Source organism: Ranitomeya variabilis, chromosome 7 (genome assembly GCF_051348905.1).
Source record: "Ranitomeya variabilis isolate aRanVar5 chromosome 7, aRanVar5.hap1, whole genome shotgun sequence".
Classification (NCBI taxonomy): Eukaryota; Metazoa; Chordata; class Amphibia; order Anura; family Dendrobatidae; genus Ranitomeya; species Ranitomeya variabilis.
Window position 1 is genome coordinate 217,288,480 of NC_135238.1, and position 27,868 is coordinate 217,316,347.

The 27,868-nt window shown below is 43.4% G+C and overlaps 1 long non-coding RNA gene across 2 annotated transcripts; it reads right to left on the reverse strand.

The window, feature by feature from the left end:
- Positions 1-224: 224 nt before the first annotated feature.
- LOC143785999 (uncharacterized) lies at positions 225-27,868 on the reverse strand. 2 transcript variants are annotated; one of them, XR_013218195.1, is made up of 6 exons: positions 27,651-27,868; positions 22,332-22,441; positions 21,583-21,666; positions 8,828-9,000; positions 1,993-2,109; positions 225-325 (listed from the first exon to the last, which is right to left on the reverse strand). It is a non-coding gene; the product is annotated as an uncharacterized LOC143785999 (long non-coding RNA). The 2 variants fall into 2 exon arrangements; XR_013218196.1 differs by lacking the exon at positions 21,583-21,666.

Below are 27,868 nucleotides of genomic sequence, written 5' to 3' on the forward strand. Positions count from 1 at the left end.
AATAAACAAAGTCCAGAATGTTCCATAATCTTACACAAATTTTTTTTTTCTCCTACAATTCTTCAGTGCGCTGTCAATGCCTGGGCCCAATTATAGGAGAACGAGGATGGACTCACTTGTAGGTATGCAGATTATCCATCAGCATGCTAGGCTTTTACAATCCATTCACATATATTAAACACACACAAAAATAATAATGGACAAATCTCACCTTCTGCTACAATTTATTTCTTAAAATCTTAATTTAACAGTACTTTGAATAGTGGCAGGTGTACCCTTCAATTACTCCAGCGGTGACTGACAATCCATACACTTTCAACCTTTCCTGCAGGAAAATTAGGAATGTAATGTATGTTAAACTGTTTGTTTTTCAACATTCATCATAGACACAATACGGGGCTAATTGTAATTTCCTGTGACACAGCCGTAAGCGCGGCAATGTTTTCTGTCAAAGCCGTTGAAATTCTTAGCACAGTTTCAAGTTCAGACACATTTCAAATGCTGTCATACAACAAATGACACGAGAGGAACTTGCGGTGTTTCCTTAGTATTTAGCAAATTGCTTTGTAAATGTCTTGTTATATTTTGCGGAAGATGGGATCACACTTTTCAGGGGGAAAATAGACTAATGTTTGTCAGGATGAGAGGAGAATTTTAAATGATCTGAAAGTCAAGCTTTACCAAAATAGTTGATGCAAGGGTAGAAAGAAGAGGAAAGAAAGCGACAGCCTCGGGCTTATGTGTTACACCACTCGTGATGAAGCTTTCCACTTCCAGACAATTTCACCTGTATGACCTTTTTTTTGCCCATTTTTCTCCTAAAAATACTACGATTAGCTGATATCAAACACATTGCAAACAGTGGAATCTTTCTTTTGTTTCTCAACACTTTCTAGTGCATTTTTGGGGGGTCCTTCCCTTTTTTTTGAAAGCCTAAACAAATGTTGCCTTGAAGAGATTGTCCAGAATTTGGGTTAAAGTCTCTAACCTACAGAGTCCAAGAACAAAAAATGGAATCCGAATTTTTCATAAAAAGAATATCACAATTTATTTACAATCAAATATAGATATGACAGACAATGGTGCAGCTACGATAGGTCAGAATAGACAGAAAACAGAAGCTGAGAACTGTACACCCCCAGATGTATGATCTAAAGTGACTCCAAACATAGATGGTCATATATAATATATATTAAACTGGCAAAGACAGAAAGCAAAAGATAACTGGACAAATATCCTAAATATTAGCAGCTCTGTATGTGAAATCATTGAGCCTATAATGGATCAATTGGCCATGTATATGATACAATTACATTGTGAATAGAACATCTAACAACAAAGGTGGAATATAAGACTGACTATGATATGTACAAAACATCATGCAACCAAAAATATATAACATTCCATATTATGCATTGATTAATTAATTAAAATGATTATTACCTGCAGTCATGGTGGATGAAAGGGGCAATAGCATAACCTCGACTATTGCTTCTTTTAAAAATATTTGTGGTGACCTAACTTATGTGCGCCATTGTCTGTAGTTATTATTATTTATTATTATTGTTTGTTATTATAGCGCCATTTATTCCATTACACTTTCCATGTGAAAAGGGGTATACATAATATCAAGTCACCGACTGCAACTGGTACAGGAGGAGAGAGGACCCTGCCCGCGAGGGCTCACAATCTACAAGGTAATATCTATATATGTTTGTAAATGCATTTTGATATTTTTTGTGAAAAATTTGAATCCAATTTTTCCATCTTGTAGGTTAGATGCGATATTTGAATGAAGGGATTTTATATTTTTATAGAGGATTATTATATGTCCTTTTGGTTAAAGTCTGCAGTCACTCTTTGTGCTGCAGGAATATGTATCAAAAAAGGAAGGATGGTCCAGCGTCAGGATCTTCTTAAAATCACCATGTTTATTAGGTAAGTATAAAAATATATGATAAACAAGTCACAACCCCCGCAGGGATATTTTACAGTAGCAAACGCATTTCAGACCGAGAGTCTTCAATCATTGCAAAGACAGGTTAGTCGGCATTATGTCATGTCCTGTCCTGATCCAATCAGAAATGGCAATCCAGGCATATTAAAAATCTGTGAAAACAGTTAAAAACAAATTTAAAAAACTGTAAGAAAAAATACTAAATGTGACCAAACAGATCAGCAAACTTTCCTCCCGGACCTGTTCTAACGAACATGCTGATTAGTGTATCCTGTTGTGAAATTGGATTTTGGGCTCCCCCGGTGGCCACTGGTGGAATTGAACTGGTGTGCATCATCCTCTCTGTTCACCTGTTTCCATCAGGATGTGGGAGTCGCTATTTAGCCTTGCTCCCCTGTCACTTCCATGCCGGTCAACATTGTAATCAGAAGCCTTTCTGTGCATGTTCCTGCTGCTAGACAACTCCCAGCTAAGTTGGACTTTAGTCCTTGTTTGTTTTTGCATTTTGTTCCAGTTCACAGCTGTAGTTTCGTTTCTGTGTCTGGAAAGCTCTTGTGATCTGAAATTGCCACTCTGATGTTATGAGTTAATACTAGAGTCTTAAAGTAATTTCAGGATGGTGTTTTGATAGTGTTTTTAGCTGACCATGAAAGTGTCCTTTCTGTCTTCCTGCTATTTAGTAAGCGGACCTCAATTTTGCTAAACCTATTTTCATACTACGTTTGTCATTTCATCTAAAATCACCGCCAATATTTGTGGGGGCCTCTGTCTGCCTTTCGGGGAATTTTCTCTAGAGGTGAGCCAGGACTATATTTTCCTCTGCCAGGATTAGTTAGTCCTCCGGCCGGCGCTGGGCGTCTAGGGATAAAACGCAGGCTACGCTACCCGGCTACTGTTAGTTGTGCGGCAGGTTTAGTTCATGGTCAGTTTAGTTTCCATCCTTCCAAGAGCTAGTTCTTATGTTTGCTGGGCTATGTTCTCTTGCCATTGAGAACCATAACAGTTTGACCGGCCAAAAAGGGTTAAATTATTGACAGAGAAAGGAGAGATAAGAGAAGTCTGCTGAAGATTTTTTTTTTTTTTTTCCTTCAGTTCTGAGTGTGCTTGTAATTGAATCTCTTGCAAGTCTGCCTATGTTGCAGCCTTTCTCTCTCTCTCTCCTTCTAATCCTGGAATGGCTCTGTGTTCACCTGTTTAAAATGGATATTCAGAGTTTAGCTGCAGGTTTGAATAATCTTACCACGAAAGTTCAAAATTTACAAGATTTTGTTGTTCATGTTCCTATATCTGAACCTAGAATTCCTTTGCCTGAATTTTTCTCGGGGAATAGATCTTGCTTTCAAAATTTCAAAAATAATTGCAAGTTGTTTTTGTCCCTGAAATCTCGCTCTGCTGGAGATCCTGCTCATCAGGTCAGGATTGTGATTTCCTTGCTCCGGGGCGACCCTCAGGATTGGGCTTTTGCATTGGCTCCAGGGGATCCTGCGTTGCTCAATGTGGATGCGTTTTTTCTGGCCTTGGGGTTGCTTTATGAGGAACCTCAGTTAGAACTTCAGGCGGAAAAGGCCTTGATGTCCCTATCTCAGGGGCAAGACGAAGCTGAAATATACTGCCAGAAATTCCGTAAATGGGCTGTGCTTACTCAGTGGAATGAGTGCGCCCTGGCGGCGAATTTCAGAGAGGGTCTCTCTGATGCCATTAAGGATGTTATGGTGGGGTTCCCTGTGCCTGCGGGTCTGAATGAGTCCATGACAATGGCTATCCAGATCGATAGGCGTCTGCGGGAGCGCAAACCTGTGCACCATTTGGCGGTGTCTACTGAGAAGACGCCAGAGAATATGCAATGTGATAGAATTCTGTCCAGAAGTGAACGGCAGAATTTTAGACGAAAAAATGGGTTGTGCTTCTATTGCGGTGATTCAACTCATGTTATATCAGCATGCTCTAAGCGTACTAAGAAGCTTGATAAGTCAGTTTCAATTGGCACTTTACAGTCTAAGTTTATTCTATCTGTGACCCTGATTTGTTCTTTATCATCTATTACCGCGGATGCCTATGTCGACTCTGGCGCCGCTTTGAGTCTTATGGATTGGTCCTTTGCCAAACGCTGTGGGTATGATTTGGAGCCTCTTGAAACTCCTATACCCCTGAAGGGGATTGACTCCACCCCATTGGCTAGCAATAAACCACAATACTGGACACAAGTAACTATGCGGATTAATCCGGATCACCAGGAGATTATTCGCTTTCTTGTGCTGTATAACCTACATGATGTGTTGGTGCTTGGATTGCCATGGCTGCAATCTCATAACCCAGTCCTTGACTGGAAAGCTATGTCTGTGTTAAGCTGGGGATGTAAGGGGACGCATGGGGACGTACCTGTGGTTTCCATTTCATCATCTATTCCCTCTGAGATTCCTGAATTCTTGACTGAATATCGTGACGTTTTTGAAGAACCTAAGCTTGGTTCATTACCTCCGCACCGGGAGTGCGATTGTGCCATAGATTTGATTCCGGGTAGTAAATACCCTAAGGGTCGTTTATTTAATCTGTCTGTGCCTGAACATGCTGCTATGCGAGAATATATAAAGGAGTCCTTGGAAAAGGGACATATTCGTCCTTCGTCATCTCCCTTAGGAGCCGGTTTTTTCTTTGTGGCTAAGAAAGATGGCTCTTTGAGGCCGTGCATTGATTATCGGCTTTTGAATAAAATCACGGTTAAATATCAATATCCGTTGCCACTGCTGACTGATTTATTTGCTCGCATAAAGGGGGCCAAGTGGTTCTCTAAGATAGATCTCCGTGGGGCGTATAATTTGGTGCGAATTAAGCAGGGGGATGAGTGGAAAACCGCATTTAATACGCCCGAGGGCCACTTTGAGTATTTGGTGATGCCTTTTGGTCTTTCAAATGCCCCTTCAGTCTTTCAGTCCTTTATGCATGACATTTTCCGTGATTATTTGGATAAATTTATGATTGTGTATCTGGATGATATTTTGATTTTTTCGGATGACTGGGACTCTCATGTCCAGCAGGTCAGGAGGGTTTTTCAGGTTTTGCGGTCTAATTCCTTGTGTGTGAAGGGTTCTAAGTGCGTTTTTGGGGTTCAAAAGATTTCCTTTTTGGGATATATTTTTTCCCCCTCTTCCATCGAGATGGATCCTGTCAAGGTTCAGGCTATTTGTGATTGGACGCAACCCTCTTCTCTTAAGAGTCTTCAGAAATTTTTGGGCTTTGCTAACTTTTATCGTCGATTTATTGCTGGTTTTTCTGATGTTGTTAGACCATTGACTGATTTGACTAAGAAGGGTGCTGATGTTGCTGATTGGTCCCCTGCTGCTGTGGAGGCCTTTCGGGAGCTTAAGCGCCGCTTTTCTTCCGCCCCTGTGCTGCGTCAGCCTGATGTTGCTCTTCCTTTTCAGGTTGAGGTCGACGCTTCTGAAATCGGAGCTGGGGCGGTTTTGTCGCAGAGAAGTTCCGATTGCTCCGTGATGAGACCTTGTGCTTTTTTCTCACGTAAATTTTCGCCCGCCGAGCAGAATTATGATGTTGGGAATCGGGAGCTTTTGGCCATGAAGTGGGCTTTTGAGGAGTGGCGTCATTGGCTTGAGGGGGCTAGACATCAGGTGGTGGTATTGACTGACCACAAAAATCTAATTTATCTTGAGTCCGCCAGACGCCTGAATCCTAGACAGGCGCGCTGGTCGTTGTTTTTCTCTCGGTTTAATTTTGTGGTGTCCTACCTGCCGGGTTCTAAGAATGTTAAGGCGGATGCCCTTTCTAGGAGTTTTGAGCCTGACTCCCCTGGTAATTCTGAACCTACAGGTATCCTTAAGGATGGAGTGATATTGTCTGCCGTTTCTCCAGACCTGCGGCGGGCCTTGCAGGAGTTTCAGGCGGATAGACCTGATCGTTGCCCACCTGGTAGACTGTTTGTTCCTGATGATTGGACCAGTAAAGTCATTTCTGAGGTTCATTCTTCTGCGTTGGCAGGTCATCCTGGAATCTTTGGTACCAGGGATTTGGTGGCAAGGTCCTTCTGGTGGCCTTCCCTGTCTCGAGATGTGCGAGGCTTCGTGCAGTCTTGTGACATTTGTGCTCGGGCCAAGCCTTGTTGTTCTCGGGCTAGTGGATTGTTGTTGCCCTTGCCTATCCCGAAGAGGCCCTGGATGCACATCTCGATGGATTTTATTTCGGATCTTCCTGTTTCTCAGAAGATGTCTGTCATCTGGGTGGTGTGTGATCGTTTCTCTAAGATGGTCCATTTGGTTCCCCTGCCTAAGTTGCCTTCTTCTTCCGAGTTGGTTCCTCTGTTTTTTCAAAATGTGGTCCGTTTGCATGGTATTCCGGAGAATATCGTTTCTGACAGAGGTACCCAATTCGTGTCTAGATTTTGGCGAGCATTCTGTGCTAGGATGGGCATAGATTTGTCTTTCTCGTCTGCTTTCCATCCTCAGACTAATGGCCAGACCGAGCGGACGAATCAGACCTTGGAGACATATTTGAGGTGTTTTGTGTCTGCAGATCAGGATGATTGGGTTGCTTTTTTGCCTTTAGCGGAGTTTGCCCTCAATAATCGGGCCAGCTCTGCCACCTTGGTGTCTCCCTTTTTCTGTAATTCGGGGTTTCATCCTCGATTTTCTTCTGGTCAGGTGGAATCTTCGGATTGTCCTGGAGTGGATGCTGTGGTGGAGAGGTTGCATCAGATTTGGGGGCAGGTAGTGGACAATTTGAAGTTGTCCCAGGAGAAGACTCAGCTTTTTGCCAACCGCCGGCGTCGGGTTGGTCCTCGGCTTTGTGTTGGGGACTTGGTGTGGTTGTCTTCTCGTTTTGTCCCTATGAGGGTTTCTTCTCCCAAGTTTAAGCCTCGGTTCATCGGCCCGTACAAGATATTGGAGATTCTTAACCCTGTGTCCTTCCGTTTGGACCTCCCTGCATCTTTTTCTATTCATAATGTTTTTCATCGGTCATTATTGCGCAGGTATGAGGTACCGGTTGTGCCTTCCGTTGAGCCTCCTGCTCCGGTGTTGGTTGAGGGCGAGTTGGAGTACGTTGTGGAAAAAATCTTGGACTCCCGTGTTTCCAGACGGAAACTCCAGTATCTGGTCAAGTGGAAGGGATACGGTCAGGAGGATAATTCTTGGGTGACTGCCTCTGATGTTCATGCCTCCGATTTGGTCCGTGCCTTTCATAGGGCTCATCCTGATCGCCCTGGTGGTTCTGGTGAGGGTTCGGTGCCCCCTCCTTGAGGGGGGGGGTACTGTTGTGAAATTGGATTTTGGGCTCCCCCGGTGGCCACTGGTGGAATTGAACTGGTGTGCATCATCCTCTCTGTTCACCTGTTTCCATCAGGATGTGGGAGTCGCTATTTAGCCTTGCTCCCCTGTCACTTCCATGCCGGTCAACATTGTAATCAGAAGCCTTTCTGTGCATGTTCCTGCTGCTAGACAACTCCCAGCTAAGTTGGACTTTAGTCCTTGTTTGTTTTTGCATTTTGTTCCAGTTCACAGCTGTAGTTTCGTTTCTGTGTCTGGAAAGCTCTTGTGATCTGAAATTGCCACTCTGATGTTATGAGTTAATACTAGAGTCTTAAAGTAATTTCAGGATGGTGTTTTGATAGTGTTTTTAGCTGACCATGAAAGTGTCCTTTCTGTCTTCCTGCTATTTAGTAAGCGGACCTCAATTTTGCTAAACCTATTTTCATACTACGTTTGTCATTTCATCTAAAATCACCGCCAATATTTGTGGGGGCCTCTGTCTGCCTTTCGGGGAATTTTCTCTAGAGGTGAGCCAGGACTATATTTTCCTCTGCCAGGATTAGTTAGTCCTCCGGCCGGCGCTGGGCGTCTAGGGATAAAACGCAGGCTACGCTACCCGGCTACTGTTAGTTGTGCGGCAGGTTTAGTTCATGGTCAGTTTAGTTTCCATCCTTCCAAGAGCTAGTTCTTATGTTTGCTGGGCTATGTTCTCTTGCCATTGAGAACCATAACAGTATCCCCTGGTAATGTGTTAGATCCTATCCAAGACGCTGTGTCCTGTGGTCCTCTAGATAATAATCATTCACAGACGATCATCCAGTGTTAAAAGCCATGCTGCACGCTATACGTCAAGTGGTCCTTGATTATTCAGAGACACTTGTTGGCTCCTTATTCCTCCTACACCCTCATCATGGCCTCATAGAAGTCTGTTTGCATTAAAACAAACTCCATCATGTTCCATAAAGTTCTTTCCATGTGTGAAACATAAAGTTGTGAGCCTTTTTTGCGATATGTAAGCTAGATTCCTCCAAACTGGACCAGGCTCGAATTTTGGAAGCGCAGTTGACACTTAGCACAATGCTGAAGCCAATATAGGGTTCCTATAAATTGTGCACGTGACATTCTGCCTCCCGGTGTGTATTCCTTGAATGTGCATGTCCAAGGAGGTACAAGAATTTTGCATTTTGCAGACAAGGATTATAACTCTCTTTCACCCAAATAAATACTTATATTGCACATTTAGAAGTTTGTTGCAATGCAGCGATGCTCTTATATAGAGTCATGATGGGGATTTCGGAGGTGTAGGGGAGCGGACAGGGTGCAGTGGAGATTTTGCATCCTGTGGTTCTTCAGTGTTGGGAATTATTCAGAATTCAGCTTCCGGTCGCCCTTCAGCATAGAGAGCTTCGTTGAGTCCTGCATGCCGTGGACCTCCAGTGCTAAAGAGTTATTAATAAATGCTGCACTTTGTAGTGGTCCCGTGACAAAAGTCATTTATGGCACCTTATGGGGTACCGCGGCTAACTGTTTTGCTAACACTTAGAGTTCAGTGTGGGAACTCTGTGGCTGACACCTGTAGCGCCTCCGTCCCGCTCTGCTCCCCAGTCCTTACCTGTGATCTCAGGGTTGCTGCTTCTGCGCGGTACCCGGCGGGGGACGCTGGTCTCTGGGGGCTTCCATCCCATATCCCGTCTTGTCTGCCTCTGCTTCTGCTTCCTGGACTCTACGCGCGCCTCGCAGGTCTCCAGGCTCGTCTCTAAGGGCGCGCGTGTGCACTCCTGGTTTCTTAAAGAGAAAGAGGGCCATTTTCAAAATAGCTTTCAGTCAATGGCTGAGTGTCTCGTACTATTTCAGGCACCTTTGCCCTTATGGATATCCCTGAGCAACAAGTGTTTCCTGTTGCTGGTTCTCAGGTTCCTGTGCCTGTGTGTTATGCTCTGCTAGAACTTAGCTAATACTGGTTTGTTTCCTCAGAGCTTCTACTGTGCTTTCCCATGTGTTCTGGGACTGCGCCAGCATCATCTGCTGCTCTCCGTGCCTACTGTCACCTGTTACCCACTAGAGCGGCATATCTTCTGCCTAGTTCTCCACTACTTGCAGTGTCTGCTTGCCTGCCAGTTCGGCCGAGTCAGCTTCCATGTACTCTGAGTCTAACTGGAGGTAGCACCTTGCGTTTCCCGAACTTTCAAATTCTGATCCTGTTCAAGGGAGCCCCCTGGGTAGTCGTCCCCTAGTTCCACGAAAATTTCAATAAACGAATGTGCACTTCACCATCTGTGCCTCCGTTTCCATTCGTTATAACACCTATGGGGCATTGTATTTGATATTTATGGGGCACTTTGCAAACATGGCAGGCTAGGAAGGGTTACTTGTTTTGTTTTTTTACTTTAAAATGTAGGAGAATATGATTTTTGTGAATTTAATATTGATGAGATAATCTTATATCAATACTGGAAGCTCTCCCCCTTCTATGGGAGAGAGTGCTGTACCAATCATGGCCACTACACCATCATTCCCATAGAATGTAAGTCCGCAAGGGCAGGGTCCTCTCCCCCCTGTACCAGTCTGTCATTGTTTGTCATTTTTTTACTGATATCTATAACCCTGTATGTAACCCCTTTCTCATGCACAGCACCATGGAATTAATGGTGCTATATAAATAAATAATAATAATAATAATGGAACTGTGGCGCTTTAGAAGCACAGCAGTGCAGTACCAATCATGGCCACTACACAGTGATGGCGCTGTCTCACTTTAGAAGCACAGCAGCTCCTTTATTTAACTGATCGACTGATCTATTAATGCTCACCCCTCATAAGGAAAGGTACGGTCATCAAGATTAAAACGCCTTTAATACTAAATATTAAAATCGATGCAAACAATGGGGTACAATCTATAATAGGAATGGACGTGACGTCCCATTGTCTTCTCAGCATAAGCTTTTTTTATGGCTTCAAGTCTCTCCAGAAATTTCCGTTTTTTTACATGTACAAGTTCCAATGACATTAAACTAGCAATTTAAGGGAAAAAAAATCACAATTATCTCTCCTTTATCTCACCCTAATTAAGGATATCCTCCACTGTGCTTAACTGCAAGATGAGAACCTATTGTAAGTGTTTTAATAGCCTTTTTGAGTAATGAGGACAGGAAATCATCCGCTGTCTACTAACGCAGAGAAGTGCTAATGTTCTTTCTCAAAATAACTTCGAACTGATTCCTGTTTCCAAAACCACTTTCTATGGAAGGTGTAGTGGGCGCGAGGTTAAGTCATAGAAGTATCTGTGCTAGACGGTGACAACAACCTGTAGGCTGCAGCCGAAATCCTGACAACGGATGATTTGCATAAAGTCTAAAGATCTAAAATCTGCTTTGGTGTCTTAGCGGAACATATTTTATTTCTTGTTTATTGGCGCAGTCCACTTATCTTTATTTTATCAAATACTAATTAAATAAATATATTTTAACTCCTTAAGGACCCGGCGATTATTCACTTATGCGCTTTAGTTTCTTTCTTTGCCTTATTCCAAACTCTATAACTTTTTTCAGTTTTTCATCGGCAGTCATAAAATGGTAACAAAAATACAATTTTACCATTGTTTTTTGGTTTGGATTTTGTGGTGTTCATTGTATGGTAAAAAATGATTTCCCAGGTCAATATGATTATGGTGATACCAAGGTCACATAGATTGTTTTCGCACTACTTAAATGAAAAACAATTTCAGAAGTAAAAAAAAAATTGTTGGTTTATGTCGCCATTTTCTAAGACCCTTTAATTTTTTTTAACTTTCCCATCAATGGAGTTATGTGAAGGCTTGTGCTTATTTTTTTGCATGCTAAATTAATGTTTTTATTGATCCCATTTTGGGATACAAATAATGTTATTGTATTTTTTAAGGAGATGTTGTGACCGAAAGACCGACCTTAATTCTGTGTGGATTAATTAATTTGATATTTTGATAGAACATACTTTTATGGATATGGCAATATTGTAAATAAATGTTTTTCATTTATTTTTTTTTATTTCTTTTTGTTTAATGAGGGAAGAAGGGGATATTACATTTGTTATATTATTTTCAATTGTTCTAATATTTTTACAACTTTTTTGAAATTTAACTTTTAGTCTCCTTAGAGGTCTTCAACCTGCTATCATTGCAGTATATATTGTAAATCTGGGTCTCCTAAAAAGCTTAGCCTGTGGTTGGGCTTCACAGGAGTACCAAGATAACAGCAATGGGGCTTTGAACAGGGGGTGCTAATAGGAGGCAGTGTGCTTGTGTACCTTCATCCGATACATTTAAATGCCATTGTGAGAGACTGAGAGCATAAACCAAATTGTTAACAGCAGCAGTTGAAGCATCCACTACATTTAAATGCCATTGTGCCAGATTGAGAGCATAAACTAAATGGTTAACAGCAGCAGTTGAAGCTCAACTCCAGCTGCTGTTAGAGACTTCATAACACAGCCGGTATCTACCATGTGTGAAGGGAGCTCAGCTCAGGTTTCTTGTTCTGAAAATAGCTCCCAATGGAGGTGCATGTACAGTACAGACCAAAAGTTTGGACACATCTTATCATTTAAAGATTTTTCTGTATTTTCATGACTATGAAAATTGTACATTCACACTGAAGGCATCAAAATTATGAATTAACACATGTGGAATTATCTACTTAACAAAAAAGTGTGAAACAACTGAAAATATGTCTTATATTCTAGGTTCTTCAAAGTAGCCACCTTTTGCTTTGATGACTGCTTTGCACACTCTTGGCATTCTCTTGATGAGCTTCAAGAGGTAGTCACCGGAAATGGTCTTCCAACCATCTTGAAGGAGTTCCCAGAGATGCTTAGCACTTGTTGGCCCTTTTGCCTTCACTCTGTGGTCCAGCTCACCCCAAACCATCTCGATTGGGTTCAGGTCTGGTGACAGTGGAGGCCAGGTCATCTGGTGTAGCACCCCATCACTCTCCTTCTTGGTCAAGTAGCCCTTATACAGCCTGGAGGTGTGTTTGGGGTCGTTGTCCTGTTGAAAAATAAATGATGGTCCAACTAAACGCGAACTGGATGGAATAGCATGCCGCTGCAAGATGCTGTGGTAGCCATGCTGGTTCAGTATGCCTTCAATTTTGAATAAATCCCCAACAGTGTCACCAGCAAAGCACCCCCACACCATCACACCTCCTCCTCCATGCTTCACGGTGGGAACCAGGCATGTAGAGTCCATCCGTTCACCTTTTCTGCGTCACACAAAGACACGGAGGTTGGAACCAAATAACTCAAATTTGGACTCATCAGACCAAAGCACAGATTTGCACTGTTCTAATGTCCATTCCTTGTGTTCTTTAGCCCAAACAAGTCTCTTCTGCTTGTTGCCTGTCCTTAGCAGTGGTTTCCTAGCAGCTATTTTACCATGAAGGCCTGCTGCACAAAGTCCCTTCTTAACAGTTGTTGTAGAGATGTGTCTGCTGCTAGAACGCTGTGTGGCATTGACCTGGTCTCTAATCTGAGCTGCTCTTAACCTGCGATTTCTGAGGCTGGTGACTCGGATAAACTTATCCTCAGAAGCAGAGGTGACTCTTGGTCTTCCTTTCCTGGGGCGGTCCTCATGTGAGCCAGTTTCTTTGTAGCTCTTGATGGTTTTTGCCACTGCACTTGGGGACACTTTCAAAGTTTTCCTAATTTTTCGGACTGACTGACCCTCATTTCTTAAAGTAATGATGGCCACTCATTTTTCTTTACTTAGCTGCATTTTTTCTTGCCATAATACAAATTCTAACAGTCTATTCATTAGGACTATCAGCTGTGTATCCACCAGACTTCTGCTCCACACAACTGATGGTCCCAACCCCATTTATAAGGCAAGAAATTCCACTTATTAAACCTGACAGGGCACACTTGTGAAGTGAAAACCATTCCCGCTGACTACCTCTTGAAGCTCATCAAGAGAATGCCAAGAGTGTGCAAAGCAGTCATCAAAGCAAAAGGTGGCTACTTTGAAGAACCTAGAATATAAGACATAATTTCAGTTGTTTCACACTTTTTTGTTAAGTAGATAATTCCACATGTGTTAATTCATAGTTTTGATGCCTTCAGTGTGAATGTACAATTTTCATAGTCATGAAAATACAGAAAAATCTTTAAATGAGAAGGTGTGTCCAAACTTTTGGTCTGTACTGTATATCCGTCCTCCTCCATTTGAAAAGCAGCTTTGTCGTTCTTAGTTCTTCTCAGTCTCTAGAGGAGACTGATGGCCAGATTTGAACACATGTTCCTCCATCAGTGTACCTCTGCCATTCCTGTTTACGGTGTTTCAACTCTGTTTTGATCAGTTCCCGTGGTTCCAAATCTGCTGCCTCAGTTACCGTCCTGTGACATCGGTCTCCGTTGTTCCATGTGGATATTCTTACTTCACCAACATCATCTAAACATGCCTAATAACTACTGATCCGGACCCAGGCTTTTGAGGATCAACCTCATCAGCTGAGATATAACAACACTTGTCGACATAAAGACAACCATGAGTAGGCATAAGCAAGTGGAAAATGTCACATTTATCAAGATATGCCATATTTGTTGCATAGCGCGAGTCACTGTGATAAATTTGGCACGTTTTTTCTAATGCTGGATTTGGATTTGCATGGCACGATCCATGCTGTTAACCGACATGCAAGCCGATCGGCGGTTGTTTACTAGCCTGTTTGGGCATTGCTAATCATCCCCTATATATCATACATGGCTTAGTTATCACCTATTTCCAAAGTAAAGTGAATTACGTACCATACAATGCGGATTGATCCCTAACGTTAGTATTTGCATTGGCATTTGATTCTGTTTTTAAAGTTTCTAATGATAAAGGTTTGTTCTGGACTGGTCAGAGAGAACAACAATGAAAAATTATAGACTTGATGGGGAACAATGTAAATTATGAAGACAATAAGTCCTCTAACAGCTGTATTCATTTACATGGTAATGAAGCCAGCTGTTCTTCTGTAACCGGGATATTGAATGGAACATTAGGACTTTGTTAACCCTTCAGTGAACCAGAGAAAAGGCTGATATTATTCACATTAGAAGCATCACTTTATTTGCCTGTATAAAATATTGTGTATTATGGGATCATCAACAAAATTATTTGATTCGAACAGATTGGGGAAGACCCTTTTCTGTTTCAGCATTACTGTACCCCACTGCATTACAGAGGTTGTCCACTACTTTTACATTCATTGATGGCTTATCCTTAGGATAGGTCATCAACATCTGATTGGCCGGGGTCTGACACCGTCCGGAAGTACTCACTTTCCATCGGCCGGAAGTAACTCACTTGCAGAGCTTGTAGGGGCCAATGCTTAGTAATACACATCCACCTCCTATTCAAATCAATAAGAGGCAGATATGTAGCACCCTGCAGCAGCCACTACAAGTAGACGGCCAGCTCCACAAGTAAGTAGTTCTAGCCGACAGCTGCCGCCACCCAGGGCCGGACTGGCCATTGGGCACTTCTGGCAAATGCCAGAAGGGCCGATGCCAGTAGTGGGCCGCTCCATCCGCTTCCCCCCCGCCCCCGCCGACTCCCCCCCCTCACCATCGCATTTCAACTATATCGGCGTATAGACGCCGGTACAGTTGAATGCAATGATGGAGGAGAGAGCGTCTACAGACGCTCCCTGTTATGATCCGGTGACCCTGGAGCCACATGAGACGTTCTCTGGAGTAGGTGGTACCTGTACTGACCGCAATCCCTGAACTGACACCGCAACTAGAAGTAGCCGTGGGGTGTACCTAACACGTCCTAGACACCTCGACACAGCCGGAGGACTAAATACCCCTATAGATGGAAATGGGAATTCTATCTTGCCTCAGTGCAGAACCCCAAAGGATAGGCAGCCCCCCACAAATATTGACTGTGAGTATAAGAGGAAGGACATACTCAGACAGAAAGCAGAATTTAGCAAAAGAGGCACTTCTAGCTAAATAGAAAAGGATAGGACAGAATTCTAAGCGGTCAGTATTAAAACCCTAAAAATATCCACAGCAGAAAATACAAAATATACTACATCTAACTAAAGACATAGAATGTATATCTGCCTCTCCAGAGAATCCAGCATGACTGAAAAATCCAAACAAAGTCTAAGCTGGACAAAAACACAATGGATTGCACTGAGATGTAAAGCACATTAAATATGTGCTACAGAGACAAAAAACAGAACTTATCTGAGCTGAATTGACAGCAGGGCATGAGGAACCAGACAGAGATGCAATCCCTCCAAGTACAATGGACAACTGGCATGGAGTAATGGATCTTGCAACCCTAAATACCCAGCAGAGCTGCAATCAGCAGAAACACCTGCCCTGGATTACAACCCAGAGACAACTGCACTACCACCAAGAACCACCGGAGGGAGCCCAAGAGCAGAATTCACAACAGCTCCCTCTCCCATCATTCCCCGCTCTGCCTCTGACACTGCGGGTGCACGATTACGTCATATCATCGCTCACCTGCTGTGTCCCGGGCAGACTGCAGCTGCTGAGACAGGAGCAGGAAGCAACGCGGGGCACGAGGAGACGTGAGGAGTGTGTTTGTTTTTTTTACTGGACTGTGGGGCCATTCTCAGGGGGGGGGGGGGGTGGAGGAAGGGAAGAGATGCGGGCTGTGCTCTGTGCTGTATACAACTGTGTGGGCTGTGCTATATATAGTACCCTGTGGGCTGTGCTGTATATAGTACTCTGTGGGCTGTGCTGTATATAGTACTCTGTGGGCTGTGCTGTATATAGTACTCTGTGGGCTGTGCTGTATATAGTGCTCCGTGGGCTGTGCTGTATATAGTGCTCTGTGGGCTGTGCTGTATATAGTACTCTGTGGGCTGTGCTGTATATAGTACTCTGTGGGCTGTGCTGTATATAGTACTCTGTGGGCTGTGCTGTATATAGTGCTCTGTGGGCTGTGCTGTATATAGTACTCTGTGGGCTGTGCTGTATATAGTACTCTGTGGGCTGTGCTGTATATAGTGCTCTGTGGGCTGTGCTGTATATAGTTCTCTGTGGGCTGTGCTGTATATAGTACTCTGTGGGCTGTGCTGTATATAGTACTCTGTGGGCTGTGCTGTATATAGTGCTCTGTGGGCTGTGCTATATATAGTGCCCTGTGGGCTGTGCTGTATATAGTACCCTGTGGGCTGTGCTGTATATAGTACTCTGTGGGCTGTGCTGTATATAGTACTCTGTGGGCTGTGCTGTGTATAGTACTCTGTGGGCTGTGCTGTATATAGTGCTCTGTGGGCTGTGCTGTATATAGTGCTCTGTGGGCTGTGCTGTATATAGTGCTCTGTGGGCTGTGCTGTATATAGTGCTCTGTGGGCTGTGCTGTATATAGTGCTCTGTGGGCTGTGCTGTATATAGTACTCTGTGGGCTGTGCTGTATATAGTACTCTGTGGGCTGTGCTGTATATAGTACTCTGTGGGCTGTGCTGTATATAGTGCTCTGTGGGCTGTGCTGTATATAGTGCTCTGCGGGCTGTGCTGTATATAGTACTCTGTGGGCTGTGCTGTATATAGTACTCTGTGGGCTGTGCTGTATATAGTACTCTGTGGGCTGTGCTGTATATAGTGCTCTGTGGGCTGTGCTGTATATAGTACTCTGTGGGCTGTGCTGTATATAGTGCTCTGTGGGCTGTGCTGTATATAGTACTCTGTGGGCTGTGCTGTATATAGTGCTCTGTGGGCTGTGCTGTATATAGTTCTCTGTGGGCTGTGCTGTATATAGTACTCTGTGGGCTGTGCTGTATATAGTACTCTGTGGGCTGTGCTGTATATAGTGCTCTGTGGGCTGTGCTGTATATAGTGCTCTGTGGGCTGTGCTGTATATAGTTCTCTGTGGGCTGTGCTGTATATAGTGCTCTGTGGGCTGTGCTGTATATAGTACTCTGTGGGCTGTGCTGTATATAGTGCTCTGTGGGCTGTGCTGTATATAGTTCTCTGTGGGCTGTGCTGTATATAGTACTCTGTGGGCTGTGCTGTATATAGTACTCTGTGGGCTGTGCTGTATATAGTACTCTGTGGGCTGTGCTGTATATAGTGCTCTGTGGGCTGTGCTGTATATAGTACTCTGTGGGCTGTGCTGTATATAGTGCTCTGTGGGCTGTGCTGTATATAGTACTCTGTGGGCTGTGCTGTATATAGTACTCTGTGGGCTGTGCTGTATATAGTACTCTGTGGGCTGTGCTGTATATAGTACTCTGTGGGCTGTGCTGTATATAGTGCTCTGTGGGCTGTGCTGTATATAGTACTCTGTGGGCTGTGCTGTATATAGTGCTCTGTGGGCTGTGCTGTATATAGTACTCTGTGGGCTGTGCTGTATATAGTACTCTGTGGGCTGTGCTGTATATAGTACTCTGTGGGCTGTGCTGTATATAGTACTCTGTACCAAACAAGAGAACGTGTATGCACAAAGATTGGGATCACCACAACAATGCTGGAAAAGTATAAACAGTCTTTATTATGAAACAGTACACACAAAAAATGTTAAAAACATTTAAAAGCCCACATCATCATTGTTGGGTACTGGGTCCATATCAATAATGGGTAAATACCCCAAAATAAGTATACATTACACAACAGCCATATACTCAATATAGTGCTAATGCACATACACAGGTCACATATGCCAGTCCATACACAAAGGTTGCATATCCAATCACCCTGTATGCCAATATGTTTGGCCGGTATATTAGAGCCACCAAATCCTAATCTCCTGCCTAAAAGTACTAGCAGGGAGGGGGGGAGGGCAGACAAAAAGATGTCCTAGATGATGGAAATGTATAGGCAAAATGCCTTATACCCCCTCCAACCCCTCAGCACAAGCAGGGCTCTTACCTAATCTGCCAGGGTGAAAATACCCTGCAAACCTATGCTGTCTGGTCTGTCCGGTCAAAAAGGCTGTGTGGATACAGAGACCCACGCGTATCGACGCTGCAAGCGTCTTCCTCAAGGTCAGTATGTGCATTAGCACTATATTGAGTATATGGCTGTTGTGTAATGTATACTTATTTTGGGGTATTTACCCGTTATTGATATGGACCCAGTACCCAACAATGATGATGTGGGCTTTTAAATGCTTTTAACATTTTTTGTGTGTACTGTTTCATAATAAAGACTGTTTATACTTTTCCAGCATTGTTGTGGTGATCCCAATCTTTGTGCATACACGTTCTCTTGTTTGGTATATTATATATAGTATGCATATGGTGATCCCCTTATTTCAATATAAGGTGGATGGTGCCCGCTCATTCTTACTTTGTTGTTGTATATAGTACTCTGTGGGCTGTGCTGTATATAGTACTCCGTGGGCTGTGCTGTATATAGTACTCCGTGGGCTGTGCTGTATATAGTACTCCGTGGGCTGTGCTGTATATAGTACTCTGTGGGCTGTGCTGTATATAGTACTCTGTGGGCTGTGCTGTATACTTCTACGTAGGCTGTGCTGTATACTACTGTGTGGTCTGTGCTGTATACTACTGTGTGGTCTGTGCTGTATACTACTGTGTGGGCTGTGCTGTATACTGCTGTGTGGGCTGTGTTATCTACTACGCGCGCTGTGCTATATACTATACGGTTTGTGCTATATACTATGCGGGCTTTGCTATATACTGTGGGGAGTATATTATATTCTATGGGGGAGGCCATGTTATGTACTATGTGGCTGTGTTATATACTATTGTGGGGGTATATTATATTCTATGGGGGAGGCTGTGTTATATACTATGGGGGGCTACATTATATATTATGGGGAGGTGGGCTGTATTATATTCTATGGGGGGTTACATTATACTCTGTGGGGTGGCTGCATTATACTCTGGGGTGGCTGCATTATACTCTGGGGTGGCTGCATTATGCTATATGTGGGCTGCATTATACTGTATCGAGGACTATGGGGAATACGTTATACTATATGAAGAACTATGGGGTGCAGTATACTATGGGAAGTGAATTGTACTACATGGATGACTATGGCGGTGCATTATACTATATGGAGCACTATGAGGAGTGTATTATGCTATATGGAGGACTATGAGGAGTGTATTATACTATGTGGAGGACTGAGCAGTGTATTTTAATATATGGAGGACTATAGGGAGTGTATTATACTATATGGAGGACTGTGGAGCACATTATAATATATGGAGGACTATGGGGTGTATTTTACTAAACAAGTAAAATGCTGCATATTCAGATTGTTTTTGCTGGAACAAAAATCATTGTTCTCAGCAGCACATCGCCGGTGTAAACTGTAGATGTGCTGCTTATAACATGATACTGTATGGTGATCTGTTAGTGATCTATTAGTGATCGTTCTGTCCCATCATTATTCCTCAGTTGGTGGAAAGAGGCCGGGAAACAAGCGTTGAACAACTTCAGTATTGTCGATCAAACTCATTTAGCGGCCTGAACTCAGCGCACGTAAATACAACAGAAATGCTTTTGTGTGATGTGCGATATGTTAGCATTTGGGGCCTCATTTTAAACTTTACCTAGGGCCCCACTTTGCCTAAAACCGGCCCTGCCTACAAGTGTACAAAGATATTATACAGTCACCATGTGACAAGTGGGCCTGTGTAACTTCAAATGCCAGGGCTGAATTTTAGTCCCAGTCCGGCCCTGCCACCACCAATAACAGCTGATAGGCGGGGGTACCAGGTGTTGGATCCGATCAAACATTGATGACCTATCCTAAGGATAGGCCATCAATGTAAAAGTAGCGGACAACCTCTTTAAGCAAGGTCCATAAAGGTACATGGATGGGGGAGTTTGGTGTAGAAGAAGATGACTGTCCGCATAGAGTCCTGACCTCAACCTCATCCAATACTTTTGGGGTGAACTTGGATGGAGATTGCACCCTCGCATCCAACAACAGTTCTTCTGGATGAAAGGACAAAAAATTCCCACAGACATCTTCCAAAATCTTGTAGAAATTTTTCACACCAGAGTAGAAGCTGTTACAGCTGCAACGTGGTGTGGGCGGTCCTATTAGTGATTGACAGCTTTCATCATATAAGTGTGTATACAGAGATAGCTGTCAATCATTGTTAGGACCGCCCACTATGCAAAAAAATACCCTGAAAGAGCAGAGATTTAAATGATTAAAACAAGTTATACTGAATTTATAGCAAAATTATATATCAATCTTCTTTTCTCTCCCTGCTCTATAACATGGTGCCTGCAGATTAGATTTTATTTTAATGTTGTCAGGTTCCCTTTAATGCAATTCAAATGTATATGATGGCTGACCTGACTTTGCAATTGATTGCTGTATTCGTGTATTGATGACAACTGTTGTATGAATGTAGTGATGCTGGCTCTAATATGGGGGTTCTGGTACTGTATTCATGTATTGTTGGTGGTTTTAGTGCTGTATTCATGCACTGATGGTGGATCTGATGTTGTTTTCCTGTTCTGATGATGATTCTAATGCTGCATTTATGTACTGATGGTATTTCTGCTAATCCATTTATGTATTGATGTTGCTTCTGGTGCTGTAGTAATGTACTGATGGTGGTCTGGGGATGTATTCATGTACTTATATTGATTCTGGTGCTGTATTTACATACTGATAATACTTATGGTGCTGTTTTCATATACTGATGATGGTTTTGGTGCTGTATTCATGCACTGATGTGGTTCTGGTGTTGTATCCATGAACTGATTGCAATTCTTATTCTGTAGCAATGTAGATGTAGTAATTCTTACTTTGTCAGGTGACATGCTATATGAGTATGTTATTAAAGTAGTATGCTATCTGACAAATTTAGAAGTGCTAGATCTGTATTTAAATCATGTTAAAAGCGATAAGACATTGTTTATTCTGGGGAGCAGAAAAAGGGGAATCCTACCTTGGTGTTCTGTATGATCTGTGTAGATCCTGTATTCTCATTAAATTCCTGTAGGCTATGTGCACACGTCAGGATTTCTGGCAGAAATTTTCCTGACAAAAAACGGACATTTCTGCCAGAAATTTTACCGCGTTTTTTTGACACGTTTTTGACGCGTTTTTTGTGCGTTTTTTCCAAATGCATAGAATTGCGGGAAAAACACGGAAAATCCACAAAATTAATAAACATGCTGCTTTTTTTTTACCGCGATGCGTTTTTTTCGCGGAAAAAAACGCACCATGTGCACAAAACATGCAGAATGCATTCTAAATGATAGGATGCATAATGTATGCGTTTTTAATGAGCTTTTATAGCGGTTTTATCGCGAAAAACACGAAAAAAGCGCGAAAAAACCTGAACGTGTGCACATAGCCTAACAGTACTCAAATAGTTATTATTGTGTGCAACGCATCTTTCACACAATAGCGATTGTGACATTGAGGCTTACCTGCTGCTAGACAATGCTTGTAGATCTTGTCTCTTGGTTTAATAATGACGATATTAAAATTCAACATTCTATATCTTGTATTACCTGAACATTAGACAATGGGGGATAGTAATATTTGGTCTCATACATGTATTATTGTTGTTAGAGCCTAGCCACAATTATGTAACACTTAGGTCTGGAGTCATCTAACTTTGTATTATTCCTCACCACCCTGTGTCTAGTAGTAAGACAATTGGCTGCAGCAGGAGCCTCTCCCCTCTCCCCTGTTTAGAATTAGATAAAAGTTGCTAAACCTGCTCTCGTGGTTGTGAAGCATAAGGGAGATTGGGCTTTTGTTATACATCAGTCAAACGTGTTCTTTGTAGGATTTCTACTAGACTGACTGTTTCAGGACCAGGCAAAAAATGTCAAAGTAAATGTAAAAAATGTAAATCGCACCCCCATTACTAAACAACTGAAGACAATTGTATTTATTGTCTAATTTAAACATTCATTTCTAGGTTCCATTTTCTTTCAAACATTAGTGGATAATTATTTTACATACTTCATGAATGCTGTTACAGCAAAATTAATTTGACAAATTAACAGAAATTCTAAATAAGAGCATTAATGCCGATGATGTTAATCATCCACCAGACTCCAGGGGTCTTTGCATTGTCAGATATGGGCATTTAGCTTCTCTTTGCTCATGACAGGTAAAGTGCATTGACAGTTTGCCATTTCAATGAGTAAATAAAAGTGGACAGTACCTTGTCATGTTCATCTCCGGAGACTTCATAATGTAAACTTGGCTCGACAAAGTCAAGACTGCGCAGAGTAAACATTTTAAAGTTGCAGATTCAGTTTTAATATATTGGACCTTGAAAGAGAAAACATAATTTTCCGCTACACTTTAAGTTACGGTAACTAGTCTACTAAAATACAATTATAGCCTGTTTGCAATACGTATGATATAAATAGGGTGTAATTTTGCCATCTTAAAATGAATCTGTCACCAAATCTGAGAGCAGCATAATGTAGAGACAAAAAACTTGATTACAATAATGTGGTCACTTATTGGGCTACTTGCTGTAGTTTTCATAAAATCACAATTTTATCAGCAGAAAATTATCACTAGGGGACTAATAATCCTCCTACCATGTAGTCTTCCATATTCATGAGCTCTGTACAACCCCGCTCCATCACTGATTGTCAGCTGTCTGCCTATGCACAGTGCACACAGAAAGCTGCCGATCAGTGGTATAGGTGGGGATATTCAGGGAACTGGTAGATCTGCAGCAGATAAAACAGTGATTATATGAAAACTACAGCAAGCAGCCCAGTAAATGACAAATCACTGGAGTCAGGGTATCTGTCTCTAAGTTATACTACTCTCAAATGAAGCAGCTCAAACTTGGTGACAGATTCCCTATAATGTCAGTTGTAAATATTTTTAGACACATCTTCAAGCTTTAGGCCGGGGTCACACTTGAGAATGCACGCGTCTATCGCATCAATACCCGGCACTGCCGCTGGCACTCAGGACTAGAGTGTGCGGCTGCATGTATTATTACATATGATATATCTATATATTTCTGAAGATAACTTTCTTTCAGTTGTTTTTTTCATAAAAAAACATAAATTATATATCTACTATATAATTGTCTAAGGGTCACTTCCATCTTTCTGTCTGTCTGTCCTTCTGTCTGTCACGGATATTCATTGGTCGCTGATTGGTCTCGCCAGCTGCCTGTCATGGCTGTCGCGACCAATCAGCGACGGCCACAGTCTGATTAGTCCCTCCCTACTCCACTGCAGTCACTGCCCGACGCCCGCTCCATACTCCCCGCAGTAACCGCTCACACAGGGTTAATGCCAGCGGTAACGGACCGCATTATGCCGCTAGTAACTCACTCCGTTACCGCCGCTATTAACCCTGTGTGACCAAGTTTTTACTATTGATGCTGCCTATGCAGCGCCAATAGTAAAAAAATCTAATGTTAAAAATAATAAAAAAAATAAAAAATCATTATATACTCACCTTCCGCAGGCAGGTTCCGGTGGCAAGGATGGTATGTGCGAAGGACCTGCCATGATATCACGGTCATGTGACCGCGAAGTCATCACAGGTCCTGCACGCCTGCGCGAGAAGGACCTGCCATGACGTCACGGTCATGTGACCGCGACGTCATCACAGGTCCTGTGCTCATACCAACCCTGGGACCGGAAGGACTACAAGGGGCCCTCGGAAGGTGAGTATATGTTTATTTTTTATTTTTTAACCTGTGACATACGTGGCTGGGCAATATACTACATAGCTGGGCAATATACTACGTGACTGTCCAATATACTACGTGGCTGGGCAATATACTACATCACTCGGCAATATACTACGTGACTCTGTGCTGTATACTTTGTCACTGGGAAATATACTACGTAACTGGGCAATATACTACATAACTGGGCAATATACTACGTGGCTGGGCAATATACTACATCACTGGGCAATATACTACGTAACTGGGCAATATACTACGTGGCTGGGCAATATACTACGTGGTTGGGCAATATACTATGTGGGCTGTGCAATATACTACGTGGACATGCATATTCTAGAATACCCGATGCGTTAGAATCGGGCCACCATCTAGTACATATATATACACAGTATATATGAATATACACTCACTGGCCACTTTATTAGGTACACCTGTCCAACTTCTTGTTAACACTTAATTTCTAATCAGCCAATCACATGGCGGCAACTCAGTGCATTTAGGCATGTAGACATGGTCAAGACAATCTCCTGCAGTTCAAACCGAGCATCAGTATGGGGAAGAAAGGTGATTTGAGTGCCTTTGAACGTGGCATGGTTGTTGGTGCCAGAAGGGCTGGTCTGAGTATTTCAGAAACTGCTGATCTACTGGGATTTTCACGCACAACCATCTCTAGGGTTTACAGAGAATGGTCCGAAAAAGAAAAAAAATCCAGTGAGCGGCAGTTCTGTGGGCGGAAATGCCTTGTTGATGCCAGAGGTCAGAGGAGAATGGGCAGACTGGTTCGAGCTGATAGAAAGGCAACAGTGACTCAAATCGCCACCCGTTACAACCAAGGTAGGCCTAAGAGCATCTCTGAACGCACAGTGCGTCGAACTTTGAGGCAGATGGGCTACAGCAGCAGAAGACCACACCGGGTACCACTCCTTTCAGCTAAGAACAGGAATCTGAGGCTACAATTTGCACAAGCTCATCGAAATTGGACAGTAGAAGATTGGAAAAACGTTGCTTGGTCTGATGAGTCTCGATTTCTGCTGCGACATTCGGATGGTAGGGTCAGAATTTGGCGTAAACAACATGAAATCTTTGGGATGTGGTGGAACGAGAGATTCGCATCAGGGATGTGCAGCCGACAAATCTGCGGCAACTGTGTGATGCCATCATGTCAATATGGACCAAAATCTCTGAGGAATGCTTCCAGCACCTTGTTGAATCTATGCCACGAAGAATTGAGGCAGTTCTGAAGGCAAAAGGGGTCCAACCCGTTACTAGCATGGTGTACCTAATAAAGTGGCCAGTGAGTGTATATATACACACACAGAGTGAAAGAGAGAGAGACCTTTGCTGTGGGCTGGAATCACGATTCACCTGCGGCTGTTAACCAGTTAAATGCTGCTGTCAATTGCTTACAGTGGCATTGAATGTGATAATTTCGGAAGCGCGTCACAAATCCAGCTCATTGGCGACCACCAATCGCAGACCCCTGTGGTTGTCATTGCCGAATTGCTATGATTGCTGCCTGGTGGTCGGCGCTCACAGCAAGTCAGCAATTCTGCTACATACAGGCGATCTGATCATCGCCTGTATGTAGCAGAGGCAATCGGGTTATGGCAGCTTCTAGTCTCCCATGGAGACTAGGGTTGAGCGAAACGGGTCGGCCATTTTCAGAAGTCGCCGACTTTTGGCAAAGTCGGATTTCATGAAACCCGACACGACCCCTGTGTGGGGTCGGCCATGAGGTCGGCGATCTTCTGAATCTGGTATCGGAATTCCGATACCGAGTTCCGATATGTTTGCGATATCGGGAATCGGTATCGGAATCCATATTTAAGTGTTAAATAAAGAATCAAAATAAAAAATATTGATATACTCACCCTCGGACGCGCCCTGGTACTAACCGGCAGCCTTCCTTCCTAAGAATGAGCGCGTGAATGACCTGCGGTGACGTCGCGGCTTGTGATTGGTCACGAGCGGTCACATGGGCGGTCACGCGACCAATCACAAGCCGCGACGTCATCTAAGGTCCTTCACGCGCTCATTCTTAGGAAGGAAGGCTGCCGGAAAGAAGCAGGGCGCGTCCGAGGGTGAGTATATACCTAATAGGAATATACTCACCCTCGGACGCGCCCTGCTTCTTTCCGGCAGCCTGCCTTCCTTCCTAAGAATGAGCGCGTGAAGGACCTTAGATGACGTCGCGGCTTGTGATTGGTCGCGTGACCGCCCATGTGACCACTCGCGACCAATCACAAGCCGCGACGTCACCGCAGGTCATTCACGCGCTCATTCTTAGGAAGGAAGGCTGCCAGTTAGTACCAGGGCGCGTCCGAGGGTGAGTATATCAATATTTTTTATTTTGATTCTTTATTTTACACATTTATATGGATCCCAGGGCCTGAAGGAGAGTTTCCTCTCCTTCAGACCCTGGGAACCATAGTATCCCATTGCACTGCATTGGGTTTCGTGTTTCGGCCGACCCCGACCCCGACTTTTTTATAGGATCGGCCGATTTCACTCGACCTGACTTTTGAGAAAGTTGGGTTTCGTGAAACCCGACCCGATCCTATAAAAATAAAAGTCGCTCAACCCTAATGGAGACTATTGAAACATGCAAAAAGTAAAGAAAAAAGTTTTTAAAAATATAAAAAAATTAAATATATATAAAAGTTCAAATCACTTACCATTCGCCCCATTTTAAATAATATAATTAAAAAAATAAAATAGAATTCTCCTTCTGCACATGGTAGATCCCAAGCCTTGTCTGCATCTGCAGTCTCACATTCTGCTTTGACCGCTGCGGGTGCTGCTGAGCATAGATGTCGGTCCCAGCATCTTGCTCAGGCTTGTGCTATTTGTCTGGTTACTGCTGGCTCTTCAGCCAAGCCTATGGTAACCAGCGGTAGTCAGCGATGAGCGAACACTCTAGAGACTAAGTCCAGAAATCACCATACTGAGCATGCTCATGATGTGGCGATGTCTCATTGGTGGTCGGTTGTCAGCTGCTCTGGTGATGTGGAAGCTTTGGATTGGTCCACCGTCAAGGTCCTGTCTGACTGGACTTGAGCTGTACGTTTAAAAGGTTTTCAGAGGCGCACGCCGATGCGCTAGTATCAACTTATGTTCATGTGTGTATGAACTTTGCTACTGTGTGGTCTGTGTCAGCATGTGCTCAGGGCTGGCCTATAGCTATTAGAATTCTGGCACCTCCAGAGAAGAGTTTGTTTGTATGAATTCAGGGCTGGCGTATAGCCACTAGAATTCTGGCACATCCGGAGAGGAGTTGTTTTGAGTGCTGTTGCTGACTGTATGACCACTGTATGCTACCTGCTCCATTAGTGAGCTTCGATCCTCTGTGAGGTTAAGGCTTCTTTTACACACAGTCCGAGGTTAAGAGCCAGGAGGGTACATCATTAACAGAGGGAAGAGACAAAGTCGTAAACAGGCATGGTTCCAGGTCAAAATACCAGGAGGATAGTGGATCAGAGCAAAGGGCTTAAACAGACGGATGGTCAGAACGAGGTCCAAGGTCAGGCAATGATGCATCAGCAAGCAAAATACAAGGCACGGAGTAAACCTACCACACTTAGCTGAAACTATGGCTGACAGCTCACTGGGAATGCCAGGTCAGTTAAAGAGCTGAACAGCCAAGGGAATCTGGAGCACCCTAAGAGAGCTCAGCACCTTACCAGTCTCAGATTTAACTGCCGAGCTTTCAATAAAAACAGACAACTCAGCACGCCATTCTCAATGGACCCATAGAAGCGTCAGTCAGACGTGAAATGGTTCCTCCCTCCACCTTAATTCCCTTGTTTTTACCTGCACGCCACCAGGAAGATGTCCACATGAACGCGATAAAGGACTTTTAGCCTAAGGATATGTGTGAGAGCTACTTTTCTGTTGATGCTTTCTTGGATACATCAATGGCACCCTGGAGATTTGCCAACTCTTCCGATAATCTGGTAGGTCTGACATGAAGTGGAGTCTGAGTAATAGACTGTTATTTCTGAACCAGCTGTGGGTCTCTTTACCCGAAC